Raw genomic sequence first — 18,598 nt, forward strand, 5'->3', positions numbered from 1 at the left:
ACCTACCCTTCAGACAACAATCGATTAATTTAGCAGATCTTCCTCCAGTCTTCTACTGATTACGCATTGTATAAATGGAAAATATGGAGAGAGAGAGAGAGAGAGACAGGAATATTGTAGAGTAAGAACAAAGGAAAAAAGAAAGATGGGTGTTGCATAAAACAGAAAAAGAGCAGCAATTTTCCAAATTAGGCCAACAATCTCTAACCAACCCTAGTTTGAAGAAGCACTGTGGTGAAGAGGAAGAATAATTGATGAACCCTACTTTTCTAGCTTCATTGTCACTTTTTGTAGGCCTGCTGACATCTTTTACACAACCAGACACAAGGCTGGCATTAATGGCTTTCTGCCACGAAAAGTTTTTTGAAGATAGGGAGAGAGAAAGAGAATGAATGAGATGGACAGAATAAAACCTTTTTTTTTCTCCTTTATTTATTTAAAAATTTTGGTTCCATTTTGGGTGAAGCCAGGTGATAAATTGGGAACGGAACTTGAGGTTTTCCTGGTTATTTTATATGGTCAGGTTCGCTTTCCGTACAAATTGACACACTTCATCACTGGACAGAAATTTTGACATGTAATGTACCCACAACCGTCACTATATATATATATATATACATTTTCCTTCCTTGAGTTAATCTTAACTTATATATTTTAAGAAAGCAATTAAATTGTGATATTGGTTAAGACTTAAGACTATTTCATTAATATTGTGTGATAGTTAGAAGATAAAAATATAATATATAATATTTGTTTTTTTGAAAAAAAAAGCATTAATATAGTATTTTTTAATATATATACTATATATATTATAATATATACTATAAAAATATAATACAATATATAGTATTAATATAGATAAAATCATAATATATAGTTTTTTTTTTTGAAAAAAAAAAATATAATATATACTATAAAAATATAATATATAGTATTCATTAATATAAGTATTTTTTTTTTTTTTTAACGTGGAGGGATGGCAAATAATTGGAAAAATATCTAATTATTGGTTGGACTTTGATGGTTCACCGGTTTGGGTACGAAGGAATAAATGCGCTTTTTTTTTTTTTTTTTTTTTTTTTTTTTTTTTGTAACAGCCTAAATGTTCTTTTAAATCAAAGTGTCAACTGTCAAGGAAGCGGGAAGGCTAGCTAGATGGCTATGCGCGAGGATGATAGGAAATGTGGCTTTTTTTTTTAATTTCTTTTTTTTTTTTTTTTCAAATAAGAGAAAATTATTATAGTGGATGATTATTGCCGCTCTTAATCCAAAAAAGAAAGAAAGCGGGGGATCCTATGAAAATAAAAAGGTGTAGGCAACCCAAACAACAGCCACGAACCAACCAAAAAAAGGCACCACCATAAGAGAACCAAAAAACTGTCAAGAATTGATCAAATGAATAATCCGGCCCATCAAGAATGAAAATTCTAAAACGACTCCAAACGACACCTATTCAAATGTCTAGGTGATTCACAAATATTATGCAGAATAAGATCTAACCTAACAATAAATAATCAACCAAATACAGATATGTAATGAAAATCAAGAACACAGATATTTGGTTACGAAGAGGAAACCATTTAGAGAACTCTCTAAATGTAAAACCTCTCCGGGGCAGCCAAACCCAGGAAATCAATCCACTATAAGAAGAATAAGGAATACAAGAAGAATTACAAAACCTTTGCAATTTACTCTTCCTTGTACACGACAAGCGACCCACTTGACTTCTACCGCAGTAGCCCTTTCCAGAACATCTGGCACAATTCTTCTATAAGATTTCCTTTCACCGGAACTCCGATTGGCTTCACGTATTTAATCCCTTCTCAAATAAGCTAGAACAATATCTCTCTCTAAGCTCTCTGATTTTGCTCTCCAAAATACATCCATATAAATGTAGCAAAATCGTGTTTAAATAGAGAATAAAACAAAATAAAGCAGCCATGTTCGGACAGGGCTAATCTGGGGTCCGGACATGGCTAGGGTTACATATGCGTAACCTAGCGATGTCCGGACCTCCAACACTTGTGTCCGGACATCTCATAAAGATCGAGGCTTTCTGGAAATGGGGTCCGGACCCAGCTTCTGGTGGTCCGGACCTCCCCATCAAATAATAGTTTCTGGAAATCAGGTCCGGACCCTACTTCTGGCGGTCCGGACCTGCTCTTTAGAATAGCCTTGCTGGTTTCTGTGTCTGGACCCTTCTTCTGGCGGTCCGGACAGGTCCTTCAATAGGAATTCTCTTGAAACTGGGTCCGGACCTGACTTCTGGTGGTCCGGACATGGCCTTCTAGAGTCTGTTTCTGAACACTTTGAGATGCTTCATTTTCACCAACTTTACATGCAAACTGAATGAGCCAAAACATAACCCAACAAACTCCCCCTTTTGGCCATTCGGGGACAAAAACAATTTTTACATGAAAATGACACATCAAATCAACTCCCCCTTTTTGTCTCAGAAGGACAAAAGGAAACAAACAAACTAACAACCCAAGAAATCTGAAAAAAATAGCCACAAGGAAATAAGATAGATTATTCTTGCCAAAGACTATCCTTGATATACTTCACATCTTTCTCCAAAGTCGTATGGATTATGCTACACTTCTGTGAGAGAAGAAAAATTATCAAGCAATCAAGCAATTTGGAATGACACTTTGAAACCCAAACGTTCACATCCTAGAATTGGATTCGAAACCAAAACTGAAACGAAGAAGGGAAGAAAACATACCTTGGGTGAGTGAGTCTTGATCCTTTAAGTTGAAAAGATGGAATCACAAAGAAAGAAAAAGAAAAAAAATAACACACAAAAAAAAATTGATCCTCCCCCTTAATACAAAAACAAAATAAACAATAAACCTTTTTTTTTTTTTTTAAGGAAATACAACTTGTATAGATATCCAATAAATCATGCATGCCCTTATGAATATCTTAACAATCCAGAATGATCAACAAACCACACTTACACCTTAAATGTACCATATGCATGACACAACCTTGTTCTGTGAATGCAGTCAAGTAGGCAATAATCAGAAATCTCATGTGAATGTGTAGTGTGTGAAAACTCCCATTAAATAAGATTGCATCAGTGGAAAGGAAATCTAGGCAGACATTTTGTAAATGAAAGACAAACAGTCTGATTCAAGCCACAGTAAAACCTTATAATGTTAGGACCTAGATTCCCTCATCCGATACACTCCCCCTGAGACTAATCATTCGCTTTTACCATGTCCTTTAGTAATCATCTATTTCCGCAATGATTTGATCACTGATTCTTTCTTTAGGGACAGACAGAAGCAAAACTATGTCATTTGAGCTTATTTTATGCCTCTTTTTGTTTTTTTTTTTGTTTTTTTGGAAAATGTTGGAATTTTTAGGAGCTAGGTTCAACTAACGAGTTGGTCAAGTGGATAAAACTGACACTACCTATCTTCCAAGCAAAATGTTTGCTCCAAATTCCCAAACACATAACAATAATCTAAACCTAATGGGGGCAAAAAGTGCACAATTTCGAACATGAGAAAAACTGACTCTTACTCTTTTAACAGTCTTCAGAAAAACAAGGTATATCAGAAACATATGGAACAATAGATGTAAATTGCAGAAATATTGAGCCCACTCATATGTAAAATATTCATTTGAGCACAAGACATGAGAAACTGAGTATCCAACAATTAAAACAATCTAAAAAAATAAAAAAATATTCAAAGAAAATAAAAACAAAGCAAACAAAAATTCAAAAAGAAACAAAAATGCCCTAGAACGGCTATAGACAAATATCAATATGCTCAATTTCTAGGCATGGTCTATGTGCCCACCTAATCTAGGTGAGTCCATTACCACTCCCCCTCAATGGGTGAATGGTATTAATCTTCTTGACCCAAACTTTCTTCACATCAGGGACAACTGTGTGACTCTTATCCAAGACATCTAACCGTGTTACTACGTCTCTCATCATGTTGAATAATTTCTCATAACTATTTCTAGAATGGAAATATTCTCTTTTAGGCCCATGACTGTTAAGCTGAAAACACTTAGGACGAATATGTCCAAACTTACCATAGTTATGACACGTAGGAATAAACCTTTGAGAAGGTTGGTTCCTTAACATGTGCATACTTCTCGACTTAGAACTAGACATATAAGAATCAGTTAGAGTTTTCTTACCTTTTCTACCTTTGGAAATTTGAGGAGAAATTACCTTCTTTTCAGCCAAGCTATCTTCTTTGTTCACTGGTTTCACAAAAATCATCTTTGAAGAAGAAGCAACATTAGTAGATAAAATAGCAGATTTATCAAAACCCAATCCAATTCTATCAAACGAATGTTTCTGATTATGTAGCATTTGATTTAGCTTTTCACTAGAGAATTTTGTTAAATGATTCTTTGATTCATTCAGTTCATTCTCTAAGGATTTCACTTTGGCAATTAGCATTTGATTTTCAGACATCAAAGTATTATGAGTAGCAAGAGAATCAGTTAAGGTGACAGAAAGTTGATCATTTTCAAGATTAACCTCATTGAGTTTCTTCAATTGCTGCTTATTCAGCTTTTTCAGTTTAGTGTATTCCACAAAGAGATTATTATAAGCATTTTGCAAATCATCTTCTTCTTCCGAATCATTATCGGACACACCTTGTTTGTCTTGAGAATTACACTCACTATTCTCATGCTCACTCTCATAACTAACTCCAAATGCTAAGTAATTAACTCCTTGTTCAGCATCGTCCTTGTCTGACTCATCACTTTGAGTCACATTAAATGCCTTGCCATTTGACTTTCTCAAGTTAGCACAGTCAACACGAATGTGCCCATGTCCACCACATTCGTGACACTTGATACCTCTAGGTGACTTTCCTTTCTCAACATTCTCATTTCTAGATTTCTCAGAAAATTGTGAATTGCTATTTCTAAAATTCCCTTTCTTGGCTCTAAAGAATTTCCTAAACTTCTTAGCAAACATAGCAATTTCTTCCTCATTTCCAGAATCCTCATCAGATGAACCACAAGAGTCAACCTTAACATTTTTTTCCTTAAGAGCAATATTTTTGGTGTTCTTGTGTTTAGGAAGAATTAGCTCAAAGGTCTGAAGAGAACCTACAAGTTCTTCTACTCTCATAGTATCTAAGTCCTTGCTCTGTTGTATAGCAGCAATTTGGGGAATAAACCTCTCAGGCAAAGATCTTAAGATTTTTTTCACCACTTTAGCATCATCCATTTTCTTTCCCAAATTAATGGTAGAGTTTCTAATGGCACTAAGCTTTGAATAAAATTCATCAAAAGTTTCATCTTCCTGCATTCTAATCTCCTCAAACTAAGAAACCAACATTTGAATTTTTGAAGTTCTAACAACCTTAGTTCCTTCATGTGTGATTTCTAAAGTTTCCCAAGCTTCCTTAGCTATTTCACATCTAGAAATTCTAGAAAATTCCTCATTTGAAACAGAGATGTAAATAGCATTTATAGCTTTGTCATTCGCAGTAGCATTATTCTTTTCCTCTGTTGTCCATTCAGCTATTGCTTTTTCTGGACGTGTCCATCCAGATTCGACAATATGCCAAACATTAATGGATTTAAAATATGCTCTCATACGAATTTTCCAAAGCGTATAATTTGTTCCGTCAAAGACGGGAAGAGAATTAGGAGCAACAGTATGAGACATTTGATATGGAGTCTCGGATCACACTCAGGAAATAAATCGTTCACAGAGTGAACCCGCTCTGATACCAATTGAAAATTCTAAAACGACTCCAAACGACACCTATTCAAATGTCTAGGTGATTCACAAATATTAAGCGGAATAAGATTTGACCTAACAATTAATAATCAACCAAATTCAGATATGTAATGAAAAACAAGAACACAGATATTTGGTTACGAAGAGGAAACCATTTAGAGAACTCTCTAAATGTAAAACCTCTCCGGGGCAGCCAAACCCAGGAAATCAATCCACTATAAGAAGAATAAGGAATACAAGAAGAATTACAAAACCTTTGCAATCTACTCTTCCTTGTACACGACAAGCGACCCACTTGACTTCTACCGCAGTAGCCCTTTCCAGAACATCTGGCACAATTCTTCTAAAAGATTTCCTTTCACCGGAACTCTGATTGGCTTCACGTATTTAATCTTTACTCACATAAACTAGAACAATATCTCTCTCTAAGCTCTCTGTTTTTGCTCTCAAAATACGTATGTATAATAGGCAAAACAGATTGTTTAAATAGAAAATAAACTAACAAATCGGCAGCCATGTCCGGACAGGGCTAATCTAGGGTCCGGACATGGCTAGGATTACATATGCGTAACCTAGTGATGTCCGAACATCCAAGTCTTGTGTCCGGACAGGCCATATAAAATGGCTTGCTGGAAATCGGGTCCGGACCCAACTTCTGGCGGTTCGGACCTCCCCCTCAAAATGTAGTTTCTGGAATTCAGGTCCGGACCCAGCTTCTGGCGGTCCGGATAGACATTCTGGAAATGTTGTCCAGTCTTGATCAACAGCTCCGATCAATGTGCGTTTGTGGTCCGATTGAGCTAAAATTTTGCAGGAATGTTCATGACACATGAATCTACATTATGAACGGTGGAGATTGGATTATGAGTATTTTATATCAGTGTTTGAGCCTATGAACAGTAGCTTCTGCATTTTGAAACTGAATTAAGCCAATATAAGAACTAACAAAGAAAACAAGGGTGGCCACAAAGGACTACTAACGAAGGCAATACAAGAATAACCGAAAGAAAACCTTCCAGTACTCTTGTAGAGAGAACCAACATTGAACCGGCATCGAGAAAGGTTGAGTCAATCGCGCTGATAAGCACCCAAACTCCAACAAACAAACACCGAAAGGCAAAAATACAACCAGAAAATAAAACAACAAATAGAAATACAACAAGAACGGAAAAAACGCAGAAACACCTCTACAACAACTAAACCAACAGATGGGGCGACAAGACATGGGTGTGCAACCCATGCGCCGGCGTCTTCATCGGCCCCCCACATGCCGGTGAGTGGGGGACCGATTAAGACGTGGAGCCTGGAGGAGAGGAGTGGAGTAGCTTGTGGAGATCTTGGCGATGCACGATGAAGGGACACAACGGAAAAACAATAGATAATTAAGCAGAAAAAGTTTTTCAAACCCATAAATCAGCAGCTACAGGAGTGGGGGTGCGTTAGGCGGCGACAAGGTGAGGGGAGGTCAGAGAATACGGTTGAACGGCACCATGGAGGGTGGATCTGCCAAGGTAAGATAGATTGAGCTTCAAATAAGCCAAATCTAAGACCCAAATCAAATCCAACCGGAGGAGACAGTGCGGAAACATAAAAGAAGTGGTAAGGTGGCCAAGGGGAGGCTGAGGCGGCGATTTATGGAAGAGAAAGTATAAATCACACAAAGCGATGGATAAGGCCTCAAATGAGGCAGAAGGAGCTAGAAGAAAATCTAGCTGGTAGGAACCTGAAGGTATAGTCATAAGAGAAGGAAGAAGAGAAGAAGGAAAAGGTTTAGCGAGGGGGAGGAGGGAAGAAATGAGTTCTTCCCGCCTCCTTAAGAGAGTTCTCTGGTTTGTCTCTTTACGGCTAGAGAGAAAAGAGATGAAACCTTAGAGATCATTTTTGTCAAAAATGTGCTTAAATGCAAGGTTTACTAATACAAAATCCATCAACTCTATGTAAAATACTCATTTGGAAGAGGGTTTCCAAATACATTGTAAGCTAAACCCGTGCTGACGAATAACCAACCCGCAATGAAGAGGGACGGTATAGTAATGCTAATATCAGCAAAAGAACATTCTCCCGTGCTTCTAGACATGCTGAGCTCCACATCTTTTGGGATTGGCTTGTTTTGGGTTTGGTGCATTTCATGTAACGGGTTTGTATGGTCTTGAATTATGGTTTTTTGATCCTTCTAGACTAACAGGAAGTGGGTACATACAATTTGTAAATCTCACATGGGGTGTGGAAAGTTTTGATCATTTTGTTAATTCGGGAAGAATAGCCTCTCATCATATTGCAGTAGAGACATTCGGCATATTAGTGGGTCTTGTTACAAACCTTGGGTAGAACTCATCCTTAAAAACCAGCTTGTAAGGGAAGAATGCCCAAGACCTTATATATACATGACTAAGATTAGACTTAACCAATGTGGGACACTAGGATCATAACATACCATCATGCTTCTGTAGCCGACGTCCACGGCGTCCCACTCTATCGACACTGACCCGATGGCAGCCTTTTTTCTTTTAGCGGCTCCACTCACCTATCAGTATTTTAATCTAACCCATGGGTCACCCACTCTGTGACTCGAACCCCTCGACATGGTGGCTAGCTCTGATACCAAATGTTACAAACCTTGGGTAGAACTCACCCTTGAAAACCGACTTGCAAGGGAAGGGTGCCTAATAGCTTATATACAAATGGTCAAGATTAGACTTAACCAATGTGGGATACTAAGATCGTAACAGGTCTATTCTATCGTAGTGTTGGTCTGCCCCACACTTCCCAAGCAGAGTGAAGAGTTATGCATAAGATGATTTTGAAATTTGAACCAATGACAAGCTTGTGGGAACGAGTTAGAGGAATATCTTGTGTTGGCCAACAATTAGAAATTTTTTTTAAAAAAATGAAACCATTCATTTTTCTTAAAAGTAATGCTACAAACTATATTTTTATTTTACAATTATCCTACAATACGAATGTGGTAGTCGTAATCAACCTTTTGATCCGTCATTGTAAAAAGAGAAAAATTTACAACTGTTAGTTGGGACTGCACATTTACATTGTAGAATAAAGTTGTGATATATAGTGTTTCTCCTTAAGAAAGAGTAATGCTAGCAATTATACTTTTATCCAACAATTATCTTAATTCTCACGTGGTAGTCCCAATCAAACCTTGGGCCAGTCTTTTTTTTTTTAAAAAAAAAAAAATTCCGAAACATTGTGGGATAAAAATGTTGTACACAATGTCTCTCCTTAAGGAAAAGGTAACGATGAAAATTATATTTTTATCCTACAATTATCCCAATTTAATACTAACATAGCAATTTCAATAAACCCTTAGATGAGTCATCGTGTAATTAACTCTGATCCTATGCAGTGAGATTGTTAGCCGCCATGTTTTAGGCCTTCTTATGGCCTATAATCTTCACTCCTTTCCTTATTTGCTTTTATTTTTCAAGTCCCACGAAAGGAGAAATTAGAAAACAAAGCTTTTAGATCTTTAGCCTCTCTTTATTTTTCATTTCTATCAAACCAGGTTGAATGAAAATATTTAACATTCTTGTTAGTTTAGGTTTTGGCACATTCGCTTTGCATGTAAATTGTTGAAAATGAACACCTTAGCATGTCTAGAAAGCAGGATTCTAGAAAGCCCTATCCGGATCGCCAGAAGCCAGGTCCGGACCCAATTTCCAGACAATTCATTTTGAAGGACCTATCCGGACCGTCAGAAGTTGGGTCCGGACACAATATCCAGCAAGTTAAATGTAAAGGGCCTGTCCAGACCGTCAGAAGCTGGGTCCGAACATTACATCCAACAAGCTGTCTTTGAAGGGGAGGTCCGGATCGTTAGAAGCTGGGTCCGGACCCAATTTTCAGCAAGCCTATTTTTCATGGCATGTCCGGACACATGACTTGGGTGTCCCGACACCACGGGGTTACGCATATGTAACCTTAGCCATGTCCGGACACCCACTTATCCCTGTCCGGACATGGTTGCTGAATTTTTATTTTATTCTCTATTTAAACAAACTATTTTGCTTATGATATGTACGTATTTTGGAGAGCAAAATTAGAGAGCTTAGAGAGAGAGATATTGTTTTAGTTTATTTGAGAAAAGATTAAATATGTGAAGCCAATCAGAGTTCCGGTGAAAGGAAATCTTTTAGAAGAATTGTGCCAGATGTTCTGGAAAGGGCTACTGAGGTAGAAGTTAAGTAGGTCGCTTGTCTTGTGCAAGGAAGAGTCAAAGGTTTTGTAATTCTTCTTGTCTTCCTTATTCTTCTTATAGTGGATTGATTTCATGGGCTTAGCTGCCCCGAAGAGGTGTCAATGGAGTCGTTTTAAGGTTTTTCCATTCTCATATTTGTTTTTGAGATTATATATTGTCGAGGAACTAATTGCTCATATTAGAACACCAATGGTTGACCAAGTAGAAGGAGCAGAGTGAATGGAGCGAAGCAACGTTAATGGAGCGGGAGTTTTGGGGATTTCCAAAATACGTCCGTACAATTATGATTTTCTTATATATATGTTATGTTGTAACCCTAAATAATTAATAGCAAAATACAGTCGCACTCTTTGTGAATGTATGCATATTGCCAATCCACGTTAAATCTATGTATCGAATCTCTCTTAATCTCTCTCTTTTAGATTACATATTGTTAAGTACTAAAATATTCATATTTTCAGCCCTTAACTTGCATGTTTTAATCATTTGGTTTTAGTTAATTAGGTCATTTTAATTCTTTTTTGTGTTCTCCAATCTTTTGTAGGCTTTTGGAAGAAAATGAAGTAAATCTGGAAGATTTTGGCTTAAAGTGAGAAGAAGGGAAAAATTGAAGCCCTTGACACTGCGATCGATCACAGGGTACCTGCGATCGAGCGCAGTACCAGAGAAGACACAGCACGAAGCAGGCCAGGAGCGATCGAGCGCATAACAAAAAAGGATTGATCGCAGACCTGCGATCGAGCGCACACGGGTTATGATCGATCGCACCCGTGCACAGAAGACAGCTCAAAGCCGCGTTCATGATGCTAATATTTTCATATTAGGGTTTTTCAACTCCCAATTGTAATAGGTTTTGAAACCCTACGAAAATCCTAGGTTTATGAGTTTGTCAAGGACTTTTAAAGCCTATAAATAGATCCTTAAGCCTCTAGAATAAGGATGCTTGGTAAGGAGGAGAATAGAAGTTCAAGTCTCGGGTTTATTCTTTTCCTTTCTGTTCTTTTATTTTATGAAGATGTTTAACATCAACTTTATGTGTAGCTAATTTATTTAGTAGGACTAGATTGAAGCCCTAGTTATATTTAGTTAATATTTCAATATTATTGCATTTGTAATGATCTTGTTGTGCTATTTAAATTGATTAACACTTGCTTGTATGAATTTCTCATATGTGTGTGCCTGATCAACATATGCATGTGGTATGGAGTAGTTAGTTAAATCAATTTGGATGGCTGAGTCCTAGGTTTAATAAAAGTAACAAAAGAATCCACACCGGGGTTCTTGGGTTAATCAATATGGGGAACTGGGAGTATACGCTCATGCCCTAGGCCTCATATGTTTGTCGATTTTCATAGAGTATATGCTTTCCTAAGGAACAACTTAGTATACACCATGCTAAATTCCTTAGAAAAGAAAAGAGTTAGAGTATATGCCATGCCTAACTCGTTGTTTAGGCAGATTTATAGCTTAAGGAATATATGACATGCCCTTAGGTTAACAAACATTAGATATGCATAGCATGATTAAAGCATTGGCATATTGTTATATTAGCTGAATATAATTAGTGATGGATATCAAAGCCCTACCTTTTATTATCATCACTTAAAAAATCAATCTTTGTTTTACTTAAGGAATTTATTTTTAAGCAAAATTCAGCAATTCTCGTGGGAAGATCCTTTACTTGCTCTATGTACTACTATGTTGACCTTGTGCACTTGCAGGTAAAACGTACCATTATTTACCTACTAATTTAGGTAGATATTTGGAACAACACATATTATTCATCATTGTTGTGCACGGTCACAACACTATATATAAACATCAATTAGTTCTTATTTTACATCATTAACTCCAAAAAATAAAAGAACCTACCATTCATTAGGTTTAGTTACACGCGTAAGATTCTGTAGAGACTCAGATTCTGTAGAGACTCATATTCCTCGTAAAGGCCATCTATTAGAAGAACTAATAACACATATTTTATCTTTTATTTAGGCTTTATTTGGATTTGCGATTTTAAAAAGTGCGATTTTAAAAACGTAATTTAGCATTTAAAATTATGCATTTTAAAAAACACATCCTTACGTACGATTTGAAAACACATATTTTCTATGTTTTCGAATTACAATTTTTTAAAAACGCAATCTGGCCCAAACTATCTATTTTCTGTTGTTTGGTTTAAAATTGCACTTTTTACGTATGAAATCGAAATGTCAAACATATCTTTTTTTTTTCTTCTCGGATTTGTGACTCCCTTAATATGGAAAAATTAGAATACTATATATAGTTTTTTATTTCCTAATATATACGTAGTTCACTAACTAGATGGGGGCACTTGCTTGTGAGAGCTCCGTTATACAATAAATGGTCATCATTCAAGCTTGGTGAAAACACATTGAATCTCTTCCGGCCTGCAAGAGGGGAATTTAAGAATTTGGTTGTGTTACCCACCTAATTATCAACAAGGGAGAGCAACGTCCCCAAAATGTAGCTCAATCGGCTGGGACCACACTTAATGAAGTGGAGGTCACTAGTTCGAATCCTCTTCCCTTTCTTGTGCGGACATGTCAAAAAAAAAAAAAAAAAAAAAAACAAGAGAGAGCAACAAAAAGTAAAAGTAAACTCAACGGTCCATGATTTGCTTCTCTTACTGTTTTATGCGGCCAATTTGAAAAGAGCGACACATTTTGTTGTCAAATTTTCTACTCATCATTTGTTTGTGTTGAGTCTGTTAATAGAGAATCCACCTCTTTATTCGGTTTTTGTTTATTTTTTCCCGTCCTCTTTTCCTTTAGAATTAAGAATAGTGACGGTCTTCATTTCTATTTTCCAATCAATTAAAATAATAATAATAATAATAAAAATAGCTAACTAACAAAAAAAAAAAAAAAGCACCTTTTAGCCGACAATGTTGGAGAGAGTAAATTTGTCTGAAAATGACAATAATGGACAGGATTCGGTTCCCACTAAGTGAATATTTTTTTCTCATTGGTGTAAAAGCATTAAATGCAATCCTATACTTTACTTTGGTTTGGTCGAGAAGAGCAAAACATGCTGTACAATGATATTTATTTTTCTTCACTTAGTAAGAAAATTAAGCTCTTACAACAACCCATCGTACTGGAGAAAATTGGAGGAAGGACCACAATGCATGAAATTAATCTCATTATGGTTAGGCTCAGTACAGTAGGTATAAAATCTCATTCATTATGGTTAGGCTTAGTACATTAGGTATTCTTTGTTTGGATATGGACTAGGTCCAAGTCCTATTTTTTTTTTTTTTTTTTATAAAAAAAATACAAAAAATGCACCCACTTGAAAAAAAAAAAAATGTTGGAACTAGTGGCTTGGTTGGCTAAGTAGACGTGAGTGGAGTGAACAGAGCGAAGCGACGTTAATGGAGTGGGAGTCCATTAGCCCATGTGCGAAATTAAGTTTGCAGGGGGAACGACTAGGTTGTGGTGTTACGATACAGGGTATTTTGGAGATTTCCAAAATATATATATATAACCCTGAATCATTAATTGTAAAATACAGTCGTACTCTCTGTGGAGATAGACACATTAACGAACCACATTAAATCTATGTATCAACTCTCTTTTCAATTCTATATTGTTCATCATTATTGTGCACGATAACAACAATAAAAATAGGTATATCTTGTATTGCCCGAGGAAACATTTTCCTTCTAAGCCCATGTGATTTTATTTGGGTTGAACTTTGCTAAAGATAGTTCAAAAATGGAACAGTACCCATGTTACATGTAAAAAAAATAGAGGGAACACAACATAGTTTGTTGGGCGGTCATGGGCCTCTCTCAACCCCAAAAGCCAGCTTAAAAGATGAGGCTTTTCATCACTTATAAATTGACCATCAGCCTCTTCCACAACTAATGTGGGATAACCCCAACAATCTCTCCCTCACATATCGAGCCCTGTGTTAGAGTAGAAACCATGTTTCTCCCATGGATCGTTGGGCCAACCTAGACTCTGATACCAATGTTAGGTGATCTTGGGTCTCTCTTAACGTCAAAACTAGCTCAAGAGATAAAGATTTTCCTCACACTTATAAATTGACCACCTACTCCTTTTACAACTGATGTGAGATAACCCTAACATAGTTTGTCAAATTTGATCCATATAGGTGGAGTTTTTACGATTACAAAGCTGTAGATTTAATAATTCTGCAGCTCTTCATTGGTTAAGTACTATGTCTTGCAAGTTTCCCAGATAAAAGTCAGGCACATGACAGCTTCATCCTGCTCATTTTATGCATATATATCCTCAAACAAGCAACTTTTTGTTTTCCAGTCTTCTTTATAGCCCATTGAAGCAAGTTGGCCCTTGATTATTCATGCATAGCATAAATCAAGCATCCATGGCTGATCACCATATACATATGTGGGACTTTATTTTGATCAACTTGCGGAAACTAAAATTTATTTTGATCAAGAGTTAGCTGGGTTTTACTTAGACGTGCTTGTTTTTCAATAGAGAAAATTAAGCGTCTCCATGTACTCTTGACTTTCTTTATCTTTCAAAATCAATTCGGGAAAGGTAACCTGCAAGATATACCAAGGTAATCAAATAGTGTCTCTCCAGTAGCAGCATGTACAATATGTCTTTGGCATTTGGTCACCACTCAGCCAGTGCAACCACTAATTAATTTCATATTATCCTTATATTTCTAGATAATATATGCCTAAATTTAAGAAGATTATATATAAATTTGAACTTAAGATATCCCTGGATTGAACTCTGAATTTAACTACATATTATAAGCAGAAAACCAGAGAAAGAAATTTAGTGTTGCAATGTTGCAAACTTACCCCCCAACTTGAGAGAATTGTCGATGTCTTGGTGTTGAGGAGGATCAGCTGACCTGCAAGTATTATTGGTCATTGACTAAGATGATTGGCCTTGTTCAATTACATGCACTACAAAAAAATAGGTGTATTAGTGACGTGTATACTATTCATTAATATCCGCCACGTCACCATTTAGTGACGTGACAGTTAATGACACGTTACTAAAATATTTAGTAACGTGTAAGACTCCACACGTCACCATTTGGTGACGTGTCATAATGGCACGTTACCAATTGGTAACATGTCATAATGGCACGTTACCAAAATGGTAACGTCTCAATGAGACACATTACCAATTTGATAACATGTCTCATTGGTAACGCGTCATAATGGCACGTTACCAAATTGGTAACGTGTCCAAATTAACCACAGGTTACAATAAGGCATTGGGAACCTGCGACCAGCTGGTTTCCAATTTTTTTTTCCCCTTTTTCTTTCTTTCTTCCCTCCTATTTTTGTTCTACCTCCCCCGCACAGGCCTTCTTCTCTTTTTCTCTCTATCTTTTCCTTTCTCTTCTTCGAAGAAGAGGGAATTTCCTCTTCTTCCATCTCCTCAAGGAAATTTCTCTCTCTCTCCGACAACTCCTTCCGGCAGGTCCGGCCTCTCTTCATCCATCTCCTTAGGTATATATATTCCTCATTATATATATCTTGTGTTTTGCATTAATATATTGGGGTTTAATATATATAGCTTGTCTTTCTATTGTTAGAAAAAATGGCTAGGTTGAAACAAGCCAAAGAAGAGGCTGAAAAGGAGATAGCTGAATATCGGGCCTAAATGGAGCTCGAGTTCCAGAGGAAAGTTGCAGATGTTTGTATATGTTGTTGAAACTGATTCAAGGCATTCTGAGTTCTATGATATTATTTGATGGTTTATTAAATCTGATTCCATCATATTATTTGAAAAAAAAAAATCAGATTCCATGATATCAACTGTGCTGGGTTCGGATTTTTGAAAATCAGATTCCATAATATTATTAAAAAAAATTCCGAAAAAAAAATTCGAAAAATTCGAAAAAAAATTCAAATTTTTGTCCAGAATTTTTTTTTTAATAATTTTTTAGACTTTAGTAACGTGTCAGAAACTAACACATTACCATTTAGTAACGTGTCAGAAATTGACACGTTACTAAATTCCTAGTAGTTACGACCAATTTGGAAACGCTCCAAACACGTTACCAATGACACGTTCCTAACCTTTAGTAACGTGTCAACAGCCTTGACACGTCACTAATGGTCCGTTGCCAAAAAATTGAATTTTCGTAGTGATATGTTATAATGTTAAGTTGATTCTCCATCTGCTAAAAGAGACATTGTCCACCAAATGATCAGAAGCAGGGAAACAAAGAAAAAAAGGAAATTCAATTAGACATGATACCAGTGTTGGTCGCTGATTATCCTCCATCAGTTGGGCTCCCTGCATTTAAAGAATAAGATCAACAGAGAAAGATAAGTAAGACATGTTTGCCCTTAGCCACTAAGGTAATTAGGCATATAGGGAACACACTCTGAGTCTAACTTCGAAAAAAAATGTCTTGTGTTAGGTTTTTAATGTTGGAATATTCATTGTCAAAACTTGTTGGGGTATAAGTTGGTCTTAATATATGGTCTCAGACTTAGATGAAAGTTGAAGATCAAAAGTTGTTGATTACAAGATCTGTCAAAAGTCATTCGAACAAGAACATGGAAGCACTTCAAGATAAGGTTCTAGTAAGCCTTGATCACATCCATGATTGAAAGGTTTTTTGATTGGGTGCTCAAGACTTTAAAATTCAAGCTCTAGAAAAGCTCAATTACAAGGGTGATTGCATCTAGTTCAAATGAGGGTGAATTTGAAGACTTACAGACAGTCCCAATAGCAATGGTGAACGCAGCCCGTTCAATGAGTGCGGAACAATGGTATTTCACAAAATGCCTTGATCAAAACCTCGATTGCACAATATTCAAGTACAAGAAAATGAAAAATTGTGAAACCCTAACTCACGTTCATACAAGAACTTATCCTGTTCAAATGAGACTACAATAGACTAATTTAAACCTTAGTTTGCGTAACCATAGTAGTACTTACTCATTGGGAGCTGCACATGAGGAGTGTAGACGATAAAAATTCCAGACACTTCCTCTAGTCTGATTAAGTCATAACCTAATCCAACTCCACCAGAACATTAAGGAGAACCAAGGATTACACTAATCGAAGATTCTCATTGTGGGATTCGAACCCAACATATTCATTTATCAAGTACTTTGTGTTAGTTTATTTGGCTTATTTGGTGATATGTTTGTAATCAGTTTAAAATGAGGTTTAGCATGAAGAATTGAAGATATCGGGATTTTCAATCTAGAGTGTTCGAACACCCAGAGGACAGGTCCAGACAGCAATTCTAGAGACATCAACAAAGACTGACTTGTCCGGACAAGGTGTGAACACGTCCGGACACTGTTTCTCGAGACTTCATTTGAGAAGACATGTCCAAATAGCCAAAAGACGTGTCTGAACATGATTTCCAGAGAGATCAAATTGCAAGACATGGCCGGATAGCCAAAAGACGTGTCCGGGCATGATTTCCAGAGACTCCTATTTACAAGACATGTCCCGACAACCAGAAGCCATGTCCGGACATGATTTCCAGAGAGATCAAATTTCAAGACAGAAAATAATTGAGCTTTGATACCAATTGATGAAGCTTAACTTGGTAGGTTGCAACGAAGAACAAAAATAAAACAGCGAAGAAGTAATTATAGATCTTGAGTCTATCAATGATCTGAGAATTCTTCTTGAAATGCTAGATACTCTCTAGGTTTTGAAGGAAAAAGAAGAATAAATTCAATTATGAGTAATTCTCATTAGTAAAAATCAATAATCAACATAAACTCCCATTTCTCTGGAGGTTATAAGAATATATTTATAGCCCAACACTTTAAACCTAATAAAATATGACATAAATACCCCCAAAACCTTAAACTTAATAAAATAATGAAATAAAAACTCCCCAAACCCTAACCCTGATAAAATAACAACATAAAGTCGGCTAGAAAATAAAACAAACTAACGGTGCCCGTCTGGACGGGACATGTGGCCGTCCGGACGGCCATGACAAAAAAACATAAAGAAACATAGGCCATTCAGACGAGACTCTGAACGGGGTCTTCTGCCAGCCTTCCAGAACTGCACATTCAGACAGCCGTCTGAACACCCCTGCAAACGGATGTTTTTGTCCGAATTCTTGAATGACCCGATTTACATCATCCTCCCTTGGTTGGACAGAATTCGACCTCGAATTCAGCCAGTTCTTTCCATGGTCCTTCTGATGCCATATCAACTTGTTCCACTCGCCCTTCCTTAAGATCAAAACAAGACAACACCCCACAATAAGCGTGGTGTTCTTCATCATTGAAATACTTTTAGGGTTGTCGTGAAGGCCCCACACACCACTTGACAATTCTTTGGATTTGTCGTACTCCTCTCATCTCTTCTCCCTTCCACGTTCCATGAAAATACTCAAGAATGAGTCAGTCATTGTTTCTCCTTTGAAGTCAAGAATCTCTTCAACAGCCAACAACCAATCTAGAAATTCTTTGGGTTGTAGATCCCCGTAGAATTATGAAATATTGAGTTCGAACCAATTCACCCACCTATTGGCATGAGCTTGCGCATGGTGCTGACGTCCGTGCGTTCTGCGCTTCGCAAAAGGGTTTCTGGATCAATTCCCATGTTGACCACACCAGTCGGATACTTGGGTAGTGAGGTCTTTAATTTGATCGCTCATAGCCCTGAGTCGATCCTCCA

At 36.8% G+C, this 18,598-nt stretch overlaps 1 protein-coding gene across 5 annotated transcripts in view; it reads right to left on the reverse strand.

The window, feature by feature from the left end:
• Positions 1-310, reverse strand: part of LOC132177027 (MADS-box protein JOINTLESS-like) — a 44,265-nt gene extending 43,955 nt beyond the window's left edge. For 4 of the 5 annotated variants that reach the window (XM_059589228.1, XM_059589227.1, XM_059589226.1 and 1 more), the window contains exon 1: positions 7-310. The gene's annotated coding sequence lies outside the window, so the exon portion shown is untranslated. The remainder of the gene's footprint in view (positions 1-6) is intronic. The other variant, XM_059589225.1, reaches the window with a different exon arrangement.
• Between the last annotated feature and the right edge of the window lie 18,288 nt (positions 311-18,598).

Source organism: Corylus avellana, chromosome ca4 (genome assembly GCF_901000735.1).
Source record: "Corylus avellana chromosome ca4, CavTom2PMs-1.0".
Taxonomy (NCBI): domain Eukaryota; kingdom Viridiplantae; phylum Streptophyta; class Magnoliopsida; order Fagales; family Betulaceae; genus Corylus; species Corylus avellana.